This window comes from Sus scrofa, chromosome 7 (genome assembly GCF_054392235.1).
Source record: "Sus scrofa isolate SSC_HxYL_T2T_F1_AM1 chromosome 7, Sscrofa_HxYL_maternal_Yorkshire_Landrace_v2.0, whole genome shotgun sequence".
Classification (NCBI taxonomy): Eukaryota; Metazoa; Chordata; class Mammalia; order Artiodactyla; family Suidae; genus Sus; species Sus scrofa.
The window spans coordinates 24,625,457-24,650,134 of NC_139389.1; the positions used below are offsets into that span (position 1 = coordinate 24,625,457).

General features: G+C 39.4%; 2 pseudogenes; one reads left to right on the plus strand and one right to left on the minus strand.

Moving 5' to 3' along the window:
• Positions 1-4,425: 4,425 nt before the first annotated feature.
• On the plus strand, positions 4,426-5,353 carry LOC100158132 (olfactory receptor 2J3-like; annotated as a pseudogene).
• An 11,822-nt stretch (positions 5,354-17,175) lies between these two features.
• LOC110258487 (olfactory receptor 2B11-like) lies at positions 17,176-18,114 on the minus strand (annotated as a pseudogene).
• Between the last annotated feature and the right edge of the window lie 6,564 nt (positions 18,115-24,678).

Consider the following 24,678-nt stretch of genomic DNA (forward strand, 5'->3'; position numbering starts at 1 on the left):
CCTCAAGGCCTTTTGTTCAGGTTTCTAGCCCGGTGATATACACATATACACTTTCAGCTTTAAGCACTAGTAGTCAGGTCACTCTCCATTTCCCTCAACCTCACACTCTTCCTTGCTTCTTTGCTCTCTCAAAGAACTTCTATCTTCCTTTCCCTAAAATGTTCTCTTTTCAATACAGTTATATTCAGATGTCCTTTAGGATGTGTTCTGCCACCGCTTTCCCCATCTACTTCACAGATCTGTTCAAGTGAACTGAGGTTTTCAGCTGTGTTCATATCATGATTATCCCCATAAGTTGATGTGCCTGTGTCTGCCTTTTTTTTTCGTATTTCTCTTTGTGTTTTTAATTTCCAGTTAAGAAATAAGCTGTGAGTGTGAGTAAACAAATCAGAAGATAAAATTCTTCCTATAAGAATAGTTAATTGGAGCTCAATATTTTTTACCCTATGTCAATATTTTGAAATAATAAATAAATTCATATTGTTAATTATATCTTTTTATCTGTGTTTAAGATTATTTGGATTGCAATTATTATGTTTTCTATAAACACATAAGCAGGAATGGCATGAAAATGCTGAAAAGAAAACTAAAGCTGTTTGTTAAAAAGATTATTTGTTCCATGGAAATTTTCCTTTGTAGCTATGTTAGAAGATTTTCAAGTTACTATTTACCCAGACGTCACCCTGGGCGAGTTAGGAGGATTCAAAAGTTAAGAAATTATTTTTCTGTAGTAGGGAAAAATATCTGGATGAAATATAAAAGTAAAAAAAAGCCTTTGTATTTACTTAAAAAATTTTTAATGTGGTAAAATATTAAATTTGTAGAAAAATTGCAAAAGTGGTACAAAAACTACCATTAACCTTTTAACAAGAGTCAATAATAATTATATTCTACCTAAAATAGTTATTCTATTATCCACTTGTCAATCATAACCATCTGCCTGCCTGCCTATCTATCTACCTATCTATCTACCTATCTATCTACCTATCTATCTATCTATCTATCTATCTATCTATCTATCTATGTAGCTAGCTAGCTGTCATCTTTATATATGTATCTATCTGTCATCCATCATTATCTGCCAACTATGTGTATGATCTCTTTTTGTGGACCATTTGAGACTAATGTGGAGACATCCTGTCCTTTTACTGCTAAATGCTTAAGTGTTTTTCCCTAAGATTAGAGACACTATTTTACATAACTAATGTGTAGGTAACAAAATATAATATGGAGACAATATTATTATCTGACCAATAGTTCATATTAATATTTCTCCAATTGCCTCACAATATTTTTGCCCCAGTCCAGAATCAGACATTTAGATATCATGTCTTTTTTTTTAATGCAATATTATTTCTTTTTTTTATAATTTTTCTTTTATTTTCCCACTGTACAGCAAAGGGGGTCAGGTTATCCTTACATGTATACATTACAATTACATTTTTTTATCATGTCTTTTTGACTTTTAAATATCTGGACCAATTCCTTAGCTTCATTGAAATCTATATTTGCTTATTAGGGTTGCACCCGTGGCATATGGATTTCTCAGGTTAGCGGTTGAATCAGAGCTGCAGCTGGCAGCCTACACCACAGCCACAGCAACGTGGGATCTGAGTCACATCTGCGACCTACACCACACCTCACAGCAAAGCCAGAGATCCTTAAGCCACTGAGCAAGGCCAGGGATCGAGCCCACATCCTCATGGATACTGGTTGGGTTTGTTACCTGCTGAACCACAACAGGAACTCTGAATCTGATATTTTATTCAGGGCAGGCCAGCTCTTTTGCCCAACTTGTCTCATTGTGAGTTTGTCTCATATTTCTTCATTTTAAAAGTCAGGCTGTGCATTTTTGGCAGGAATATGACTGAAGTGACATTGTGTCCTGTTTAGAGCAACATGTCAGTAGTCACATGCTGTTGGTTTGTCTCAACGTTGGTGATGTTAATATTGATGACTTGGCTATGGTGATGTCCACCAGGATTTCCTCTGGTAAAGCCTACTACTTTTCATTTTGTAATTAACAAGTAATTTGTGGGGAGATATTTTATTTTTATTTGATTTTTATTTTTGGCTGTGCCTGTAGCATGCCAAAGTTCCTGGGCCCGGGATTGAACCTGACTCACAGCAGTGACCATGGTGAACCCTTAACCTCTAGGCCACCAGGGGACTCTGTAGGAAGATATTTTAAACTATGTAAATATCCCATCTCTCATCATACTTTCATTCACTAGTTTTTAGCATCCATTTATGTTTTTCTAACTCTATCATTCCTTCTGTGTTTATTAATTATGATCCTAAATATGACGATAGCTTTCTCTTCCTTACTATTTATTCTTTTAAAATTTGTGAATATGAATTCTTTCTTCTTTCAGTTCATTGGTATCATGGTTTCTCTTAATATCCAAATTGAAAAGTGGTAGGCCCTTCAAACTGGTTTCTGTTTGTGTGTGTGTGTGTGTGTGTGTGTGTGTGTGTGTGTGTGTGTGTGTCCCTCTGGTTCTTGGAGGATATTTTTTCTTTATTGAAGCATAGCTAATTCATAATATGTGAGTTACAGGTGTACAGCATTGTGATTCATTATTATTGCAGATTGTACTCCATTATAGGTCATTGCAAGATAATGGCTATAATGTCCTGTGCCACAGAATCTATACTTCTTCCTTATCTATTTTATACATGGTAGTTTTTAATCTGTTAATCCCATACCCATAATTTGTCCCTCCTCTCTTCTCTTTACCCCTTGGAAACCACAAGTTAGTTGTCTATATTTGTGAGTCTGTTTCTTTTTGGAATAGTCAGTTATATTAATTTTTAGATTGCACATAAGTGATATGATGCAGTGTTTGTCTTTCTCTGATTTATTTCACTATGCGTAATATAATCTAGGGCCTCCCACTTTGCTGCAAATGTCAGTGTTTTGTCTTTTTAATGGCTGAGTAATATCCCATGGTATGTATGCACACACCCCCACACCCCCCCACACCCCCACACACCCACACCCACCCTATATCTTCTTAATCCAATCATGGACTCTTGGGCTGCTACCATGTTTTGGCTATTGTAAATGGTGCTTCTGTGAACATTGAGGTGTGTTTTTTTTTTTGGAATTGATTCCCCCCACCCCGGCTATATATACCTGGGAGTGGAATTGTTAGATCTTATGGTAGTTGTATATTTCTAGTTTTTTGAGGAACATTCTTACTCTTTTCCACAGTGGCTGCACCAGTTTATATTGCCATCAACAGTATACAAGGATTCCCTTTTCCCCACATCCTCTCTAACATTTGTTATTTGTAACCTTTTTGATGATAGACATCCTAACAGATGTAATGTGATATCTCAATGTCAACTGATTGGCATTTCTCTAATAATTAGCAATGTGGAGCATCTTTTTCATTTGCTTGTTAGCCATCTGTATGTCTTTGGAAAAATTTCTGTTCAGGTCTTCTATTCATATTCAGATGGACTTATTTTTTTGATATGGAGTTGTATATGACCTGTTGATTATTTTGTAGGTTAAACCCTCGTTGGTTGCATCATTTGCAAAAATTTTCTTTCATTCTGTAGGGTATCCTTTTGTTTTGTCAATGGTTTCTTTTGCTGTGAAAAAAACTTTTTTTTTTTGTCTTTTTGCTATTTCTTTGGGCCGCTCCCGCGGCATATGGAAGTTCCCAGGCTAGGGATCGAATCAGAGCTGTAGCCACCAGCCTACGCCAGAGCCACAGCAACTCGGGATCTGAGCCGCGTCTGCAACCTACACCAGAGCTCACGGCAACGCCGGATGGTTAACCCACTGAGCAAGGGCAGGGACCAAACCCGCAACCTCATGGTTCCTAGTCTGATTCGTTAACCACTGCGCCACGACGGGAACTCCGAAAAAAACTTTTAAGTTTAGTTAGGACTTACTTAAAATTTTTTGCTTTTATTTCTTTTACCTTAGGAAATTGATGCAAAAAATGTTGCTATGATTTCTCTCAAAGAGTGTTCTTCCTATGCTCTCTTCCAGGAGTTTTATGGTTTTGTTGTTACATTTAGATCTTTAAGCCATTTTGAGTTTATTGTTGTATGTGGTGTGATTAAATATTCTAGCCTCCTTGTTTTATATGTGGCCATCCAGTTTTCCCAGCACAACTTGCTGCAGAGACTGTCTTGTCTGCATTATATATTCCTGCCTCCTTTTTTTGTAGATTAATTGACCACAGGTGAGTGGGTATATTTCTGGGCTCTCTTTTCTGTTCCATGAACCTATGTGTCTGTTTTTGAGAATACCATGCTGTTTTGATGACTGTGGCTTTGTAGTATAATCTAAAATCTGAGAGGGTTATACTTATAGCTGTGTTCTTTTTTCTCGAAATTGCTTTGGCAGTTGTATTTCCATTTATTTTGAGTGTATGTAATTCTTTTGTCAGGTAAAAGGAGTGAATGATGATGGAAAAACTCAATGCAACCACTGAAGGCTACTTTGTCCTGCTAGGTTTTTCCAATTGGCCTCGTGTGGAAGTAGTACTCTTTGTGGTTGTCTTGATGTTCTACTTAATGACATTGACAGGCAACCTGTTCGTCATTATCGTATCATACCTGGACTCCCATCTGCACACTCCCATGTACTTCTTCCTCTCAAACCTGTCTTTTCTGGATCTCTGCTACTCTACCAGCTTCATCCCCCAGTTGCTGGTCAACCTCTGGGGCCCAGGAAAAGCCATGTCTTATGTAGGTTGCATGACTCAACTTTACTTTTCCCTTGCACTGGGATCCACAGGATGTGAGCTGCTGGTGGTGATGTCCTGTGACCGTTATGCAGGTGTATGTAGACCCTTGCATTACACTGTCCTCATGCACCCTCGTTTCTGCCATCTGTTGGCTGTGGCTTCTTGGGTAAGTGGTTTCACCAACTCGGCACTTCATTCCTCATTTACCTCCTGGGTACCCCTGTGTGGACATGGCCAAGTGGACCATTTCTTCTGTGAAGTTCCAGCACTGCTGCGACTGTCTTGTGTTGATACAAGACAGCTAATGAGCTGGCCCTCATGGTCACGAGCTCCGTTTTTGTTCTCATACCTCTCATCCTCATTCTCAGCTCCTATGGTGCCATTGCCCGTGCTGTGCTGAGGATGCAGTCAACAGCTGGACTTCAGAAAGTCTTTGGGTCATGTGGAGCCCATCTTCTGGTTGTGTCCCTGTTTCTCATTCCAGGAATGTTTATATATCTCCAGCCCCCATCAGGAGGTTCTCAAGATCAAGGAGAGTTCATTGCCCTTTTTTATACTGTTGTCCCACCTAGCCTCAACCCTCTAATCTACACTTGAGAAACAAAGAGGTAAGAGGGGCAGTAAAGAGATTAATGGGGTGAGAGTAAGCCTGTGTACTTGTGACATGAATAGAATAATGGAGGATCTCTTCACCAGTGGTTCATCTGCCCATCCATGTATCAACCACTCTTTCATTCACTTGCTTTGTCAGCACTGATGGAGCATGTACTTTCACTATATCACAGAGTTTGTGGCATTAGATATGAATTCAACACAGACTGCCCACATGACAACCTCTCTAGAGTGGAGAAAACAACCATGTAAAATCAAGATCAAACTCAATATTAGATTTTTTTCAGTGGTGCAAACCTAAAAAAACAAAGGTATGCCTTTCTTAATTGAAAATGAGATATGGAATTATTCTAAAAATTGATAAATGGCAGGTGTTATATATGTTTCTCTTTTGGCTACACCTGTGGCATTTTAAGTTCCTGGGCCAGGGATCAAATCTGAGCTGCAGCTGCAACCTATGCCACAGCAGCGGGAATACCGGATCATTAACCTGCTGAGTCACAGTGGGAGCTCTGAGCAGGTCTAATTCTTATGGAGAGATGATATTCTTAATTGTAAATAACCTATACTGTGTCTTTTAATTTCTTGCTTTTTGGGCAGAATTTGTCGTAAAATTTGTCTTGTTTTGATTAACTATAGTGAAATACCTTAAATCTTTTCTCCAATTCATCCTTTTTTTGAAAGTAGTTAATTTTGAGAGAAATTTTGGTCTATGTTCTTTATTATACCTTTATCAATAGTAAGAAAATAAGTTTCATGAATCAGTGGTCTCTGAAAAAATGTAGCAGAAGTAAGCACCTCATATTTTGTTTTTCCCTCCAATATAGTGAGTAGTGTAAAGGAGATGGAAATAACTTGTAGTTATAATATATAGCTTGTGAAGTAACTGTCATCCATAGACTAGGTCAGGTAAGTACTTGGGGCCCCGGCATAACCTAAGTTTCTAAAAAGAATATCGGAAGCAACCAAGTACTAGGCTCTGAAAGCAATTTGATAAATCTGATGTGTACTTGAAAGAATTACGTGAAAATATACTGGAAAAATTATGACAAAGCTGTTTGAAAAATGTTAGTTTTTTTCTTTTTGAGCTTGATCTGACTTAAATATTAGTGGTAAGTACATTACGAAAATCAACTTATATATTTTCCGAGTAAGGAAATGTATTTTTATTAAATTAATAGTTTTGTTACCTGTATTATTGCTGCTATCTCTATCTGAAATAAGTGTAGCATGCACATAACATTTTAAACTGGAATCCGTATTGTATGGTAATCCAATTGCCAGCTGTAGTTTTGAGGCCTGTAACGATTTCACATGATTGATTCAAATCCCATTCCCAGAGTTCCCATCATGGCGCAGTGGGAACGAATCTGACTAGGAACCATGGAGTTGTGGGTTCGATCCCTGGCTTGCTCAGTGGGTTAAGGATTCAGCATTGCCATGACCTGTGGTATAGGTCGCAGATGCAATTGGATCCCATGTTGCTGTGGCTGTGGTGTAGGCTGTCGGCTATAGCTCTGATTTGACCCCTAGCCTGGGAACCTGCATATGCTGCGGGTGTGGCCCTAAAAGGCAAAAAACAAACAAATAAAAAAACCTTATCAAATCCCATTCCCTAAATTTTTTTTCTTTTCTTTTGTTTGTTTGTTTGTTTGTTTGTTTTTTCTTTGCTTTGCTTTTTAGGTCTGCACCTGGGGCACATAGAAGTTCCAGGCTAGGGGTCCAATAGGAGCTGCATATGCGACCTACACTACAGTGCATGGCAATGCCTGATCCTCAACCCACTGAGCAAAGCCAGGGATTGAAACCGCAACCTCGTGGTTCCCAGTCAGATTCGTTTCTGCTGTGCCACGACGGGAACTCCCATTCCCTAAATTTTTAAAATGAAAAACACATCCCCAAACTTCCCCTCAGTTTCTGGTGTGGTTTGCAATTACATTGATTCTGATGTCTTTGCCTATGTGTGTCTGTCATTCTTTATCTCCACCTCAACACAAACAGTAATATGGCATTCATTCATTTGTCCTTAACCTACTGTCCAAGAAATGAAGAACCAAGGATCATGTACATGTAAGGACTGTTAGTAAATAATTAGTGCCGCACAGAGTGAACCATCACAGAGCAAAATAAAACTTTTATTTTTTTATTTATTTTTATTTTTATTTTATTTTCCCACTGTACAGCAAGGGGGTTAGGTTATCCTTAGATGTATACATTGTAGTTACAGTTTTTTCCCCCACCCTTTCTTCTATTGTGACATGAGTATCTAGACATAGTTCTCAATGCTATTCAGCAGGATCTCCTTGTAAATCTATTCTAGGTTGTGTCTGATGAGCCCAAGCTCCCGATCCCTACCACTCCCTCCCCCTCCCATCAGGCAGCCACAAGTCTATTTTCCAAGTCCATGATTTTCTTTTCTGAGGAGATGTTCATTTGTGCTGGATGTTAGATTCCAGTTATAAGTGATATCATATGGTATTTGTCTTTGTCTTTCTGGCTCATGTCACTCAGGATGAGATTCTCTAGTTCCATCCATGTTGCTGCAAATGGCATTATGTCATCCTTTTTTATGGCTGAGTAGTATTCCATCGTGTATATATACCACCTCTTCCGAATCCAATCATCTGTTGATGGACATTTGGGTTTTTTCCATGTCCTGGCTATTGTGAATAGTGCTGCAATGAACATGCGGGTGCATGTGTCTCTTTTAAGTAGAGCTTTGTCCGGATAGATGCCCAAGAGTGGGATTGCAGGGTCATATGGAAGTTCTATGTATAGATTTCTAAGGTATCTCCAAACTGTTCTCCATAGTGGCTGTACCAGTTTACATTCCCACCAACAGTGCAGGAGGGTTCCCTTTTCTCCACAGCCCCTCCAGCACTTGTTATTTGTGGATTTATTAATGATGGCCATTCTGACTGGTGTGAGGTGGTATCTCATGGTAGTTTTGATTTGCATTTCTCTTATAATCAGTGATGTTGAGCATTTTTACATGTGTTTGTTGGCCATCTGTATATCTTCTTTGGAGAAATGTCTATTCAGGTCTTTTGCCCATTGTTCCATTGATTGATTGGTTTTTTTGCTGTTGAGTTGTATAAGTTGCTTATATATTCTAGAGATTAAGCCCTTGTCAGTTGCATCATTTGAAACTATTTTCTCCCATTCTGTAAGTTGTCCTTTTGTTTTCTTTTGGGTTTCCTTTGCTGTGCAAAAGCTTTTCAGTTTGATGAGGTCCCATGGGTTTATGTTTGCTCTAATTTCTATTGCTTTGGGAGACTGACCTGAGAAAATATTCATGATGTTGATGTCAGAGAGTGTTTTGCCTATGTTTTTTTCTAGGAGTTTGATGGTGTCCTGTCGTATATTTAAGTCTTTCAGCCATTTGGAGTTTATTTTTGTGCATGGTGTGAGGGTGTGTTCTAGTTTCATTGCTTTGCATGCAGCTGTCCAGGTTTCCCAGCAATGCTTGCTGAATAGACTTTCTTTTTCCCATTTGATGTTCTTGCCTCCCTTGTCAAAGATTAATTGACCATAGGTGTCAGGGTTTATTTCCGGATTCTCTATTCTATTCCATTGGTCTGTCTGTCTATTTGGTACCAGTACCACACTGTTTTGATGACTGTGGCTTTGTAGTATTTCTTGAAGTCTGGGAGAGTTATGCCTCCTGCTTGGTTTTTGTTTCTCAGGATTGCTTTGGCCATTCTGGGTCTTTTGTGGTTCCATATAAATGTTTGGATTGTTTGTTCTAGTTCTGTGAACAATGTCATGGGTAATTTGATAGGGATTGCATTGAATCTGTAGATTGCTTTGGGTAGGATGGCCATTTTCACAATATTGATTTTTCCAATCCAGGAACATGGAATATCTTTCCATTTCTTTACATCTTCTTTGATTTCTTTGATTAAAGTTTTATAGTTCTCGGCATATAGGTCCTTTACCTCCTTGGTCAGGTGTATTCCGAGGTATTTGATTTTGTGAGGTGCAATTTTAAAAGGTATCGTATTTTTGTATTCCTTTTCTAATGTTTCATTGCTGATATACAGAAATGCAACTGACTTCTGAATGTTAATCTTATATCCTGCTACTTTGCTGAATTTATTAATCAGTTCAAGGAGTTTTGGGGTTGAGTCCTTAGGGTTTTGTAGGTATAGTATCATGTCATCTGCATACAGTGACAGTTTGATCGCTTCTCTTCCTATATGGATGCCTTTTATTTCTTTTGTTTGTCTAATTGCTGTGGCTAAGACTTCCAAAACGATGTTGAAGAGCAGTGGTGAGAGTGGGCATCCCTGTCTTGTTCCAGATTTGAGTGAGAAGGCTTTCAGTTTTTCCCCATTGAGTATTATATTTGCTGTGGGTGTATCATAAATGGCTTTGATTATATTCAGGAATGTTCTCTCTATACCCACTTTGGCAAGGGTCTTGATCATGAATGGATGTTGGACTTTGTCAAAGGCTTTTTCTGCGTCTATTGAGATGATCATATGATTTTTGACCTTTTTTTTGTTAATGTGGTGTATGATGCTGATTGATTTGCGTATGTTGAACCATCCTTGTGAACCTGGGATGAACCCAACCTGGTCATGGTGTATAATTTTTTTGGTATGTTGTTGGATTTGGTTGGCTAAGATTTTGTTGAGAATTTTTGCATCTATATTCATCAATGATATTGGGTGATGGTTTTCTTTTTTGGTGGTATCTCTGTCTGGTTTTGGAATGAGGGTGATGGTGGCCTCATAGAATGTCTTTGGGAGTATTCCTTCTTCTTCAACCTTTTGAAAGAGTTTAAGGAGGATGGGCACCAATTCCTCTTTATATGTTTGATAGAATTCACCTGTGAAGCCATCTGGTCCTGGACTTTTATTTGTAGGGAGTGATTTTATGACCTATTCAATTTCATTTCTAGTGATTGGTCTGTTCAGTTGGTCTGTTTCTGCTTGATTCAGTCTTGGCAGGCTGTAAGATTCTAGAAAATTGTCCATTTCTTCTAGATTGTCAAACTTGTTGCCATATAGTTGTTCATAGTATTCTCTTATGGTTTTTTGTATTTCTGCTGTATCCGTTGTGATTTCTCCTTTTTCATTTATAACTTTGGTTATTTGGGTTCTTTCTCTCCTCTTTTTAGTGAGTCTGGCCAGGGGTTTGTCAGTTTTGTTCACCTTTTCAAAGAACCAGCTCTTGGTTTTATTAATTTTCTCTATTGTTTTTTGAGTCTCTATTTTATTGATTTCTTCTTTGATCTTTATAATTTCCTTCCTTCTGCTGACTTTAGGATTTTTTGTTCTTTTTCTAATTCGTTTAGGTGGAGGGTTAAGTTGTCAATTTGGGATCTTTCTTCTTTTTTGAGAAAGGACTGTATTGCTATAAATTTCCCTCTGAGCACTGCTTTCGCAGCATCCCATAGATTTTGAGAGGTTGTGTCTTCATTAAAATAAAACTTTTAAAAGCAAACCCAATAGTTTAGCTCTTTGAACCACTATGTACTTATGGAAATCTTATTGTTTGCAACACTTCATGTAATACCCTGGCCTCTCACTATCTAATTCAGAAAATTGTGGGAGTTCCCATTGTGGCTCAATGGTACTGAACCTGATGAGTATCCTTGAGAAAGCGGGTTTGATCGCTGGCCCTGATCAGTTGGTTAAGGATCCAGTGTTGCGTGAGCAGTGGTATAGGTCACAGACGTGGCTTGGATGCCACGTTGCTGTGGCTGTGGTGTAGGCTGGCAGTTGCAGCTCTGATTGGACCCCTAGCCTAGGAACTTCAATGAGCTGTGAGTGCAGCCCCCAAAAGACAAACAAACAAACAAACAAACAAAACCCCAAAATAAAACCCAGACTTTGACATTTCTTGTCTCTTTTCTTTCTTTTTTGCTTAAAAACCATATGAATTTAAAAAAATGTAGACTATTTTTTTGGAATGCTGTAGTTATAGCATACATATATATTGAATCTGGGCTCCATTACCATGATCTTCTAATTAATTTGTAATTGAAAACAAAGTTCAGTTAACAAAATCCCCTCAAAGATTAACACAGATTTTGAGTTTATTGTTTTGTACTTTTCAAACTACTTATGTGAATCTTATGCAATTTTATCACAAACCACAATGAGATATCTCCTCGTGCCTGTCAGAATGGCTATCATCAAAAACAAGACAAATAACAAACGTTGGTGAGGAGGTAGAGAAAAGGGAACCTTCCTACACTGTTGGTGAGAGTTTAACTTGGTAGAGCCACTATGGAAAACAGGATATAGGTTCTCAAAAAGCTAAAACTAGAAGTACCATATGACCCAATAATTCCTCTCCTGGATATAGATCTGAAAAGAAGAAACACTAATCTGAAAAGATATATGCACCCCAGTGTTCATAGCAGCATTATTTACAATTGCCAAGATGCGGAAACAACCCAAGTGTCCACCAACAGATAAATGGATAAAGGAGATATGATATAGAGGACACACACACACACACACACACACACACCCAATGTTTGTTTTTACTTAGCCTTAAAAAGAAATCAGATTTTGCCATTTGTAGGAACATGGATGGACTTGGAGGCAATTATGCTGAGTGAAAAAGTCAAACAGAGAAAGACAAATATTGCATTACATCACTTATATGTGGACTCTAAAAATATAACAACCTAGTGACTCTAACAAAAAAGAAGCAGATTCACAAATGTAGAGAACAAACTAGTGAGAGGCGGCAAGTGGGCGTGGCAACATGGTGGTAGGAGACTGAGAGGTACAAACTATTGTGTGTAAAATAAGCTACAAGTATATATTTTACAACACAGAGAATATAAGCAATATTTTATAACTAGAAATGGAGGATAACTTAAAATTGTGAATCACGGTATTGTACACCTGTTGACATCTAATATTGTACATAACTGTATTTCAGGGAAAATAAAGGGAGTTCCCATTGTGGCTCAGTGGTAAGGAACCTGACTAGTATCCATGAAGATGCAGGTTTGCTCCCTGGCCTCGCTCAGTGGGTTCAGTGATCCGGCATTGGCATGAGCTGTGGTGTAGGTCACAGACGTGGCTCGGATCTAGTGTTGCTGTGGCTGTGGTGCAGGCTGGCAGTGCAGCTCCAGTTTGCTAGCCTTGGACTTCCATAGGCTGAGGGCGCAGCCCTAAAAAGACCAAAAAGAACACCCCCTGCCCCAAAAAAGAGAACAGAAAAGAGAGAAAATAAATTGCCTAACTTTGGCTTTTCACCAACAACAATAAAATCTGAAGGGAAGAAGACACATGGCTTGCCGAAGTTTAAATGACCTCTGTGTGGCAAAATCAAGGTAATGACAGTAGAGTTTTGGTTCTGAGGCCCTTTGTCATGACCAGCAATGCCCAGGGTAAACTAGAAGGTCTGAAATCCTACCACTGCCATCTCTGAACCTTGAACCACTCTTTGGTACTTTGACACTCACACTGCACACATGAGCGTGGGTCACAGGCAACTTTACTGAAGAACTAAGAAGGAATCCAGCTTGTTCTCAGCGAAGAATGGAGACTAAATGCTGTGAAGGACCAGCTTCTTCTCTACCCCAGGAAGTTTCTGCTCCCCATCCAGACAGTTGGCTCCAGTCCCCTCATACCCATTCCTGTGCAGCGTATTCCCTAAACCCTGAGTGTGTCTCAGCAGTGCAGGCACAGATGTGTCATCAGATAATCACAGACACTAGCTCTGGCTTCCAGGCCAGATTCAGGTGTTTTATGCTCTTTTATTGGCCTCAGCGTCACATACTGTATTCTCTGTCTTACAAACATGGGACTGGAAGGTCACTGGTATCACATGCTATGACAACATTAAGTGAGTTGAAGCACACGAAGTTTTCAAATATAAGTCCATCATATTCCAATTACAATTCAACAACTAAAATAATAACACTTAGAGGAAAAAGTAGTACCTGGATTTACTATAGATTTCACAATGATAATACTTTACCATGGGAATCTGGCCTTGTCACTGCAGCAGCTCGGGTTGCTGCTGTGATGCGGGTTTCCTCCCTGGCCCGGTAACTTCCCCATGCCACCAATATGGCCAAAAATGATTTTTACCATGGGAGTAAAATTTTCTGTCTATAATAATGTCATATTAACATATGTTTTAAATACTTTTCTGAAACATTGCAGAGTCTAATGCACACTTACGCCTAAGTGCTCCTGAGAGTATCTCCTAAAGACAGGATCTAATCCAGGATCACCGATTAGATGTTTGTGTTATGTCTCTTAGTGTGCTTTCTTTCTCACTCCACTGTGTCTAACCTTTTTTCCCCCACCCTCTCCCCGACTCAGGCCCTAGTGGTCTCTGGGACTCTTCCAAGTCTTTGGAATCCTGAGTCTCACAATTTGAGTAGTCAATTGGTTTTATGATAGCTGTAAGACTATTTTTGTTTGTTTGTTTTTGCTTTTTAGGGCGGCACCCACTGCACAGGGAAGTTCCCAGGCTAGGAGTCGAATTGGAGCTGTAGCTGCTAGGCTATACCACAGCCACACCAATGCCTGATCCGAGCTGAATCTGCGACCTCCACCACAGCTCATGACAATACCGGATCCTTAACCCACTGGCAAGGCCAGGGGTTGAACCTGCAACCTTATGGTCACTAGTTGGATTTGTTTCCGCTGCACCACAGTGGAACTCCTGGAAGACGGTTTTTGAACCAGAATTGTGATTTGCACTTACTTGAATCATCTCCCTTAGAGCAGGGTGCACTTCTGCCTTGCAGGTAGTTTTGCCATGCAGACCTGAGGACACCTCTCGTGAGAACAAAATCATGGGTAAGCCTTTTTGATTTCTTCCTTAAAGACAATCTCAAATACATGTTTGCATTTGTAGTATCTTTAGAGCTAGAGGTTAAAAGATTTTGCCGCTTTCCATTTATTCTTCAGTCAAGACATGCTTGGTTGGGAGAAGAAGAAAAGATTTTGGCTAACTTCCTTGCAAAGGCAATCTTGAGATTGTTCATGCAACCTCTCAAGGATAGAATAGAGTATACTCCCACCTTCGCATGTAATATGAAATTTCCTTCGGCAGAGCTTCTCAGTGGTTAATGACAGTATTCTTCATGCTGGAATATACTGAACATATATGACTTGGAAATGTGAAGCAGTCTCGTACAAACAGCATGTTTCTGTGGCTTTTCCCTGCCACTACCCTCAACATTCTTTATCCTTAAATTTTTTGGTGTATTCCCTTAGGAAGTCCCAATATTTCAAAGTCTGGAAAACACTCACAATTCTGAAATTAGTTGTCTTTACAGGCCTTCAAGATGAAGAAGCAGTCAGAATAGCTCTTAACTGTCTCATAACTAAGCTTTTGACACAAATCTTGCTGGGTTTTTCCCTCCAAACTAAAAATTACCAATGCCTCTGTGTTTAAGACTAGGTTAGACAAAGGATGTCTTTAAAGAAAATGATTAGAGATATTATTTCACATCACAAAATTTTCATTTGTATTGCTCTCTGTGTGTGTGTGTAAAATTAAAAAAACCCATTTGGCAACCAGCCGCCAATCAGGCAAATTGTAAAATTATTTAGAATTTTTTCCAAACTGTATATACCAAAGTCTATTTGTCTCAAGAACTGGACCAAGCATCGGATGATTTTTTTTTTCAAATGGCTGCACCTGCAGCATATGGAATTTCCCAGGCTGGGGTTGAATTGGAGCTGCAGCTAGGTCCTGTGCCCAGCCACAACAGTACCAGATGCATCTGCAACCTATGGCTCAGCTTCTGGCAATGCTGGGTCCTTATGCTGAGTGAGGCCAGGGATCAAACCTGGATCCTCATAGAGACATTGGGTCCTTAACCCACTGAGCCACAACGGGAACTCCAGATGATCTTTTTTTTTTTGAAATTAAAAATTAGATATGGGTTGGAGTTCCTGTCGTGGTTAAATTGGTTAACAAATCTGACTAGGAACCATGAGGTTGCAGGTTCGATCCCTGGCCTTGCTCAGTGGGTTAAGGATCCGGCATTGCCGTGAGCTGTGGTGTAGGTTGCAGAACCCGCGTGGCTCAGATCCCGCGTTGCTGTGGCTCTGGTGTAGGCTGGTGGCTACAGCTCCGATTTGACCCCTAGCCTGAGAACCTCCATATGCCGCCAGAGCAGCCCAAGAATGGCAAAAAGACAAAAAAAAAAAAAAATTAGATATAGGTCACAATTGGTTCTTCTTTGGAAGAACATGCCATTTTCCATTAATAGTTTGCTTAGATTTTGATTGTACCAGAATGCATGTCAGAAAAGTTCAAATGATTCTTGTTTTTCTTACCTGGTAATGTCTTCACTACACAACACTGTTGATTTCTCATCATATTAATTCAGTATCAAGTAACAATAAAATCCTTTATTTGCTTAAAAACATAACTAATTTTTCAATGAAGTTTTAGGTTGAGTATGAGTCCTAGAACTAAGTTTATTTTTGTAACTAAGGTAACTTTCCCTTTTAATGATACAGATTCTGAGCATCAGAGAGCTACTTGTGTTGCTTGAAGTAATCAAGTTGCTTTCCATTCTAGAAATATCAATTGTTTCTTTCTCATAATGATTCTTGCACTGTTTCAGAAGGCATTCCTGGCTGTTTCCATCATGCGCCAAATGTTTACATGTTGTGGTTCGTTATTATATCACTAATTTTCTCTTACTGATTCAGAAGGTTCATGCTTATGCTCTTTAAAAGAAATGTTAAGAAACTTATGCACATATTTTGTCCACCTATTTAATTTATTTTAATATTTAAGAATACATTTTAAGGTTTTTAGGTAAATATTCAAACCCTGTATACTTTTTTTGTTAAACAAGACCCACAATGAGTTTTTAAGGAAGCAGTAGCATCTCCATAAGTTGAGGCTGATTGTCTCATGAGACTCATGGTTGGTCTAAGGTTTATTTATTTTTTCTTTTATTTATTTATTTATTTATTTATTGAATTTATTACATTTATTGTTGTACAATGATCATCACAATCCAATTTTATAGGATTTCCATCCTGTGACCCCAGTACATCCTCCCACCCCCCGAACTGACTCCTTTGGAAACCATACATTTTTCAAAGTCTGCGAGTCAGTATCTGCTCTGCAAAGAAGTTCATTGTATCCTTTTTTCAGATTCCACATGTCAGTGAAAGCATTTGATGTTGGTGTCTGATTGTCTGACTGACTTCACTTAGCATGATAATTTCTAGGTCCGTCCATGTTGCTACAAATGCCAGTATTTCGTTCCTTAATGGCCGAGTAACATTCCATTGTGTATATGTACCACATCTTCTGGATCCACTCCTCTGTTGAGGGGCATTTAGGTTGTTTCCATGTCTTGGGTATTGACAAGAGTGCTGCAATGGACATTGGGAGGACATGTGTCTTTTTGAGTCATGGTTTTCCCTGGATAGATGCCCAGTGGTCTAAGGTTTAGAGTGTCTCACTCTGAATGCCCAGTGGCAGTATGCTGCCCATGTAGACATGGCCAATCTAACAGAAAGTGGTGGAATATTTCTTAAGTGACACTGTCATAGGAAATCCACTGATGAATAGATGCCGTGGTGACTAGCTTGAATGAAAGGGTTTATATTATTACTTTATTCACTTCTTAACACCATTAGAATTTTAGTGTGTGCCACCAGAATAGAACTCTTTTTAATACATTTCCACAAACAGTGCCCTTATGGGTGCATTATTAGCCAAGTGTCCCCTTGGTCTAAGAGCATTAGAAAGAACATGAGAAACAGGACACAGGACAAGAAGACCCTGTGCCATGATCTGGGGAAGTATGAGACAAGAATGATTTGTCAGAGAAACTCCTATATACCTACTCACTTGTTAAAGAATGTCATTTGATGTCTGCGAACTATCACTTGGAAGTGAAAACGCTCCTCACCAGGTTGCCCCAGGCACCCTTTACATCCTTGTTCCTCAGAGTGTAGATGAAAGGGTTGAGTGTAGGAGTCACCACTCCATAGAAGAGAGCCATGAACTTGGGCTGGTCCCTAGAGATGGAGGAAGGGGGCTGAAGGTACATGCTAATGCCTGGACCATAAGAGAAGAAAACTACAATGAGATAGGAGGAACATGTGCCAAAGGCTTTTTTTCTTCCCTCCGAAGATTTAATCTTAAATACAGCATGTCCAAAAGAAGCATAGGAAGCAAGAATGAAGCATAGTGGCACAGCTAACATGAAAATGCAAACCACAGAGAGTGTGAGCTCATTGGAGCCCTTCTCACCACAGGCGGCCTTTATCCGAACAGGAACCTCACATACCAAGTGATCCAGTGTGTTGTGACCACACAGTTGTAAGCGTAATGTGACAGTGGCCTCTGAGACAGCGTAGGTCATTCCACCCAGCCACACAGTAGCCACCAGTAGGATACAGGTGCACCGATTCATGATGAGGGTGTAGTGCAGAGGCTTGCAGATGGCCACGTAGTGATCGAAAGACATAATAGCCAAAAGCAGACATTCTGTGCCTCCCATTATGTGGAAGAAATAAAGCTGAATGGCACAGCCCAGATAGCTGATTGTCTTCTCAGATCCTCCCAGGTGAAACAGCATCTGAGGGACAATGCTTGTGGTGTAGCACATGTCCAGAAAGGAGAGGTTGGTGAGGAAGAAATACATGGGGCTGTGCAGACGGGAGTCTAAGGTGGACACCAGAATGATGGCTATGTTTCCCACCATGGCCATGGGGTATGTTAGAAGCAGAATAATGAACAGAGGAAGCTCCAGCCAGGGACGATCCGCAAAGCCAAGTAGAATAAACTCTTCTGGATGGTTTTTGTTAATTCATTCCATTATCTGCAGTTTGCTTCCCCTGTATCAGAGCAGTGGCAGGAAAGGTAGAAAGATTTTGAGAAATGACACACACAATTGTGTATAGTGGGAGTATATGCACACAATTAAGCATCCATTCATAGAAGATTGGGTCCAGTCACTTGGGTGGGTGGGGGAGGATAATTAAAAGATGTGACACCAGGGGACTTAATTTCTCCTCATGACCCTACAACATAAAGACAGCTACCTTAAGCAAGTAACCGAACCTTTCTGAAATGGAATCTACTACTCTTTGTGATAAAGATGACAATAAGCATGTCCTTGGGCTCTGGTAAGGATTGAATGCCAAGCAGAAGTGACTGTGTTTCAGATGCTCCAAAGTAATGCTCTTTCATCCCTTGGTTTGCAGAAATACCAGCTAAGTTTATTGGTTCCTACCTTCAGGTGCCCGATGAAGTAGATGTGGCTGGGTCTTAGGAATCAGATAGGTCTTTTTCAGAATCCCTGCTGCAAGGCCTTACTGAAATGTTAAGAAGAGTGAAAGGGTGGAGTTAGCTCTAGCACAAGGAGGAGGTGGAGAGAACCTAGCCCTAGCCCTTAGTTATCATCTAGATAGGCTTGTGCAGATGCAGGTTGAATTATTATATCATCCCCATGGGGACTAAGAAGGCTTTTACAATTTAAATCCATCTTGGTCATTTAGAATTGAGCAAGAAACTTAAACCCTTAGATGACAGCTTGCTGAAGTATAAACTGAGAGAATTTAGCTATAAATTATGTTTCTCCCAACTCAAACATTTGTTGTTGGATGTCCCTTTTCTTGCATAACTACTTTGTTGAAACCAGGCCGTTGATTGTTCATGTCAGAATTCATTATGTATCTTGTAGGAGTTTTTCTTTATCCCGGGGGCTTATCTTGTTTTTAGGTAAGGCCTTGGCCTGTTATCAACAGCTTACTTACTTATATGTAGCTACAAATACGACATTTATGTCCAGGGAACTGGAACAGGAGGAAAGCATTTCCACTGAGGACCAGAGAGTCATTGGTTTAGAGGCAGCAGATTACATTTGGAGGCTGGCAAAGCACAGTTTTCACATACTCTGTTTCTCTGAGTCCTCAAGGCCATCGTGTGAGGTGTCACATCGAACTCCCCTGGGCTAAGATATTATTTTGATTCCAAAAGAACCCTAGGTCTGTTGTGCACAGTGAGATAATATAATAATAATTCCAGCTGATCCTTAATGAGACCTGTGTGCCAAACACTACAGTAAACCTTTCAGACCCATGAATCATCTAGTACCTATCCCCAAACGTTATGACAAAGGAAATGTTAGTATCTGAATTGTAAGATACTGTTAATCATTCATCCCAGTTGTCTGCTAATGACTAGGGAGGATCTAAAGATCAAAAAGCCATGAATTCCTTAAATGAGGTATTGAGATGGTGAGACTATAAATCCAGTTTTCAAGGTTCCGTAGATGTATAGCTAAGCTCTAAAATTCTATGCTTGAACTCTGATCTTTTCCATGTCATTCTCCTGGTATTTCATTACTTTCAATTCTCTGATATCATGATATTTTGTCCAATTTTTCATCTACTTCCAGTGATTTTCCATCCCTACATAGGGGACTATTTATCTGTGCATATTTTTTATTGCTTTGGCATTGCCCAAAGTGTGCAGCCATTCCCAGGTCAGAGGTCAAACCTGAGCCACAGCAGAGGCCCAAGCCACAGCAGTAACAATGCTCAATGCTGGGTCTTTATCCAGGAGGCAGCCAGGGAACTCTGTTTGAATATTTAAATTCTCTTGTCTCTCCATCTCCATTAATATTTTCATTCTAGTGTATCTTTTTTTTTTTGCCACACCCATAGCATGTGGAACTTCCCAGGCCAGGGATTCAACCCATACTGCAGTTTTGGCTTTGCCACATCTGCAGCAGTGTGGGATCCTGAAGCTGCTGTGCCAAAAGGGAACTTGTCTAGTGTATCTTTTTGTACATCATTTCTCATCACACAGCATTTTATTTATATTGACAGGGACTTTTAAGTTATGTGTAGGAAAATGTTATAGAAGAAAGGAGAGGTTTTTCTCTGACTTCAAAATGTCTGGAGAAATCAGGTGGATGGGTCAACCCATCAGATTTCTACTGCATATTTTAAAAGTTCACATGATTGGATGAAGGCTACACATTTCCTTTAGGTATTTAATACCTTTCAGGAATAGTGTTTGTTCAAATTTACATGCCTTTAAGATGGGTTTAAGTGATAGCCTGATAGAATCTGATTACAAAAAAATTCTAGTTGCTCTCTATAGGCACCAAACTAGTTCCAAAAAGTTTAGAAAGACTCTCTGCCAGCAATGAAATGCTTTCTTAATTCCCAGTATATATTTGTTACTATGATATACACACATTCCAACCTTCCCTAAAAATGGATAGTTTTTAAAATGGGTCTTTTGACTTACCTTATGTTGATAACTATAGTTTAAGCAGCAAAAGGAATTATGAAGGAACACAGCTGAATTTTTCCAACTTTCAGAGAAAGACAGAGAACCCTAGAGTACACAGATGAATATTTATGAATAATCTTTGGAAGTGTGTTTTCCATTTGATAAAATGCTGCCCCAAAGAAAAAAAAAACCCAGATTAGGAAGACAATCGTAGATAATATCCAGAGTGCTTTGCAGACGTGCAATTTATTTTATTCCTGAGACTCTTGGGCATTATTTTCAAACAGCCCATTTATGCTTATCCCAGATGAGTCAGCAGGCAAACTTCCTTGGGACAGAGTTCTCCATGGAAATGCTTCTGATGTACAGTTAATTACCTCCTGAATATCGGTTGGTAGCAAGTCTCCTTTCTTGTTAATTTGGTTTAGAATAAACTCATTTGATTTCTGAGAGCACTGGAAACTACTTTTATTATTTAATTCATTTATTTCTCTTTTTAATGTTTCTTTTACTGTCATTTTTTAAAGTGAAGCATAATTGACATGCAACAATACATTATTTTCAGGTGTACAATGTCATGATTTGACATTCCTATACCCTGCAAAGTGGTAACAGTAAATTTTGCCACCATCAGTCACTATACAAAGTTAAAATTTTCTGTTTTTTTCCTTTTTTTAATTAAAATTTTTATTTTTTATAATGATTGCTATTTTTTCCACTAGGGCTGATTCACAGTGTTCTGTCACTTTTCTGCTGCACAGCAAGGTGACCCAGTCACACATACATGTATCCATTCTTTTTTCTCACATTATCATGCTTCATCACAAGTGCCCAGACATAGTCCCCAGTGCTAGACAGCAGGATCCCATTGCTTATCCATTCCAAAGGCTATCGTTTGCATCTATTAACCCCCAATTCCCAGTCCCTCCTACTCCCTCCCTGTCCACCCCTGGCAAGCACAAGTCTGTTCTCCAAGTCCATGATATTCTTGTCCGTGGAAAAGTTCATTTGTGCCGTATGTTAGATTCCAGGTGTAAGTGACATCATATGGTATTTGTCTTTCTCTTTGTGACTTAACTTCACTTGGTATGAGAGTCTCTAGTTCCATCCATGTTGCTGCAAATGGCCTCATTTTGTTCTTTTTTATGGCTGAGTAGTAGTCCGTTGTGTATCTATACCACATCTTCCTAATCCAATCATCTGTCAATGGACATTTGGGTTGTTTCCATGTCTTGGCTATTGTGACTAGTGCTGCAATGAACATGCAGGGCATGTGTCTTTTTCAAGGAAAGTTTGTCCAGGTCTATGCCCAAGAGTGGGACTGCGGGGTCATATGATAGTTGTATGTATAGTTTTCTAAGGTACCTCCATACCGTTCTCCATAGTGGTTGTACCAGCTTACATTTCTTGCCAACAGTGCAGGAGGGTTCTCTTTTTCTCCACACCCTGTCCAGCATTTGCTATTTGTGGACTTATTGATGATGGCCATTCTGACAGGCGTGAGGTGATATCTCACAGTAGTTTTGATTTGCACTTCTCTCATAATCAGTGATGTTGAGCATGTTTTCATGTGCCTGTTGGCCGTCTGTATATCTTCTTTGGAGAAATGTGTATTTAGGTCTTTTGCCCATTTTTCCATTGAGTTGTTGGCTTTTTTGCTGTTGAGTTGTATAAGTTGTTTGTACATTTTGGAGATTAAGCCCTTGTCAGTTGCGTCATTTGACACTATTTTCTCCCATTCTGTAAGTTGCCTTTTTTTTATGGTTTCCTTTGCTGTGCAAAAGCTTGTCATTTTGATTAGGTTCCATTGGTTTATTTTGGCTTTTATTTCTGATGCTTTGGGAGACTGCCCTGAGAAAACATTTGGAAGGTTGATATCAGAGAATGTTTTGTGTATGTTCTCTTCTAGGAGTTGATGGTGTCTTGTCTTATATTTAAGTCTTCAAGCCATTTTGGGTGTATTTTTGTGCGTGGTGTGAGGGTGTGTTCCAGTTTGGCTGATTTGCATGCAGCTGTCCAGGTTTCCCAGCAATGCTTGCTGAAAAGGCTGTCTTGTTCCCATTTTATCTTCTTGCCTCCTTTGTCAAGGATTAATTGACCGTAGGTGTCTGGGTTTATTTCTGGGTTCTCTATTCTGCTCCATTGGTCTGCCTGTCTGTTGTGGTACCAGTACCACACCGTCTTGATGACTGTGGCTTGTAATGTTGCCTGAAGTCTGGGAGAGCGATGCCTCCTGCTTGGTTTTCGTTCCTCAGGATTGCTTGGGCAATTCTGGGTCTTTTGTGGTTCCATATAAACGTTTGGATAGTTTGTTCTAGTTCTGTGGAAATGCCATGGGTAATTTGATAGGGATTGCATTGAACCTGTCGATTGCTCTGGGTAGTATGGCCATTCTTACAATATTAGTTTTTCCAACTCAGGAGCATGGACTATCTTTCTATTTCTTTGACTCCTCTCTAATTGCCTTGATTAATGTTTTATAGTTCTCAGGAGGTAAGCTTTTGCCTCGTTGGTCAGGTTTCTTCCCAGGTATTTGATTTATTGGGGTGCAATTTTAAAAGGTATTGTATTTTTGTATTCCTTTTCTAATATTTCATTGTTGATGTACAGGAATGCGACTAGTTTCTGAATGTTAATCTTATATTCTGCTACTTTGCTGAATTTGTTGATCAGTTAGAGTAGTTTTAGGGTTGAGTCCTTAGGGTTTTCTGTGTATAGTATCATGTCATCTGCATATAGTGACCATTTCACCTCTTCTCTTCCAATTTGGATACCTGTTGTTTCTTTTGTTTTTCTGATTGCTGTGCCTGGGACTTCCAATACTATGTTGAATAAATAGCGGTGGTGAGAGTGGGCATCCTTGTCTCGTTCCAGATTTTAGTGGGAAGGCTTTCAGCTTTTCTCCACTGAGTAATATATTTGCAGTGGGTTTGTCATAAATGGCTTCTAGTATGTTCCCTCTATACCCACTTTGGTGAGGGTCTTGATCACGAATGGATGTTGGGCTTTGTCAAATGCTTTCTCTGCATCTATTGAAATGATCATGTGGTTTTTGACTTTTCTTTTGTTAATGTGGTATATGACGTTGATTGATTTGCATATGATGAACCACCCTTGTGCACCTGGGAAGAATCCCACCTGGTCATGGTATATGATCTTTTTAATTTATTTTTTATTTTTTATTTTTATTTTTTTTTCTTTATGCCTTTCCTAGGGCCGCTCCCGTGGCATAGGGAGGTTCCCAGGCTAGGGGTTTAATCGGATCTGTAGCTGCCAGCCTATGCCCCCTATGTGGGATCCGAGCCGCGTCTGTGACCTACACCACAGCTCATGGCAACGCCGGATCCTCAACCCACTAAGCGAGGCTAGGGATCGAACCTGCAACCTCGTGGTTCCTCGTCGGATTTGTTAACCACTGAGCCATGACGGGAACTCCCATGATCTTTTTAAAATGTTATTGGATTGGGTTGGCTAAGATTTTGTTGAGAATTTTGGAGTCTATAGTCATCAAAGATATTGGCCTCTAGTTTCTTTTTTGGTATCTTTGTCTCGTTTTGGAATTAAGATGATTGAGGTGTCATAGAATGTGTTTGGGAGTGTTCCTTCTTCAACATTTTGGAAAAGCTTAAGGAGGTTGTGTATAAGTTCCTCTTTGTATGTTTGGTAGAATTCGCCTGTGAAGCCATCTGGTCCTGGACTTTTATCTGTAGGGAGTGTGTTTTACGACATATTCAATTTCCTTTCTAGTGATGGCTTTGTTCACTTGATCTGTTTCTTCTTGATTCAGTTTTGGCAGCCTGTAAGTCTTGAGAAAGTTGTCCATTTCTTCTAGGTTGTCAAATTTGTTGGCATTCAATTGTTCGGAGTCTTCTCTTAGGGTTTTTTGTATTTCTGCCGTATCCGTTGTGATGTCTCCTTTTTCATTTCTTATTTTGTTTATTTGGGTTTTTTCTCTCCTTCTCTTGGTGAGTCTGGTCAGAGGTTTGTCAATTTTGTTTACCTTTTCAAAGTACAGCTCTTGGTTTTATTGATTTTTTTAAATTTAAAAAAAACCTCTATTTCACTGATTTCCTCTCTGATCTTTATGATTTCCTTTCTTCTGATGACTAGGTTTCTTTCGTTCTTCTTTTTCTAA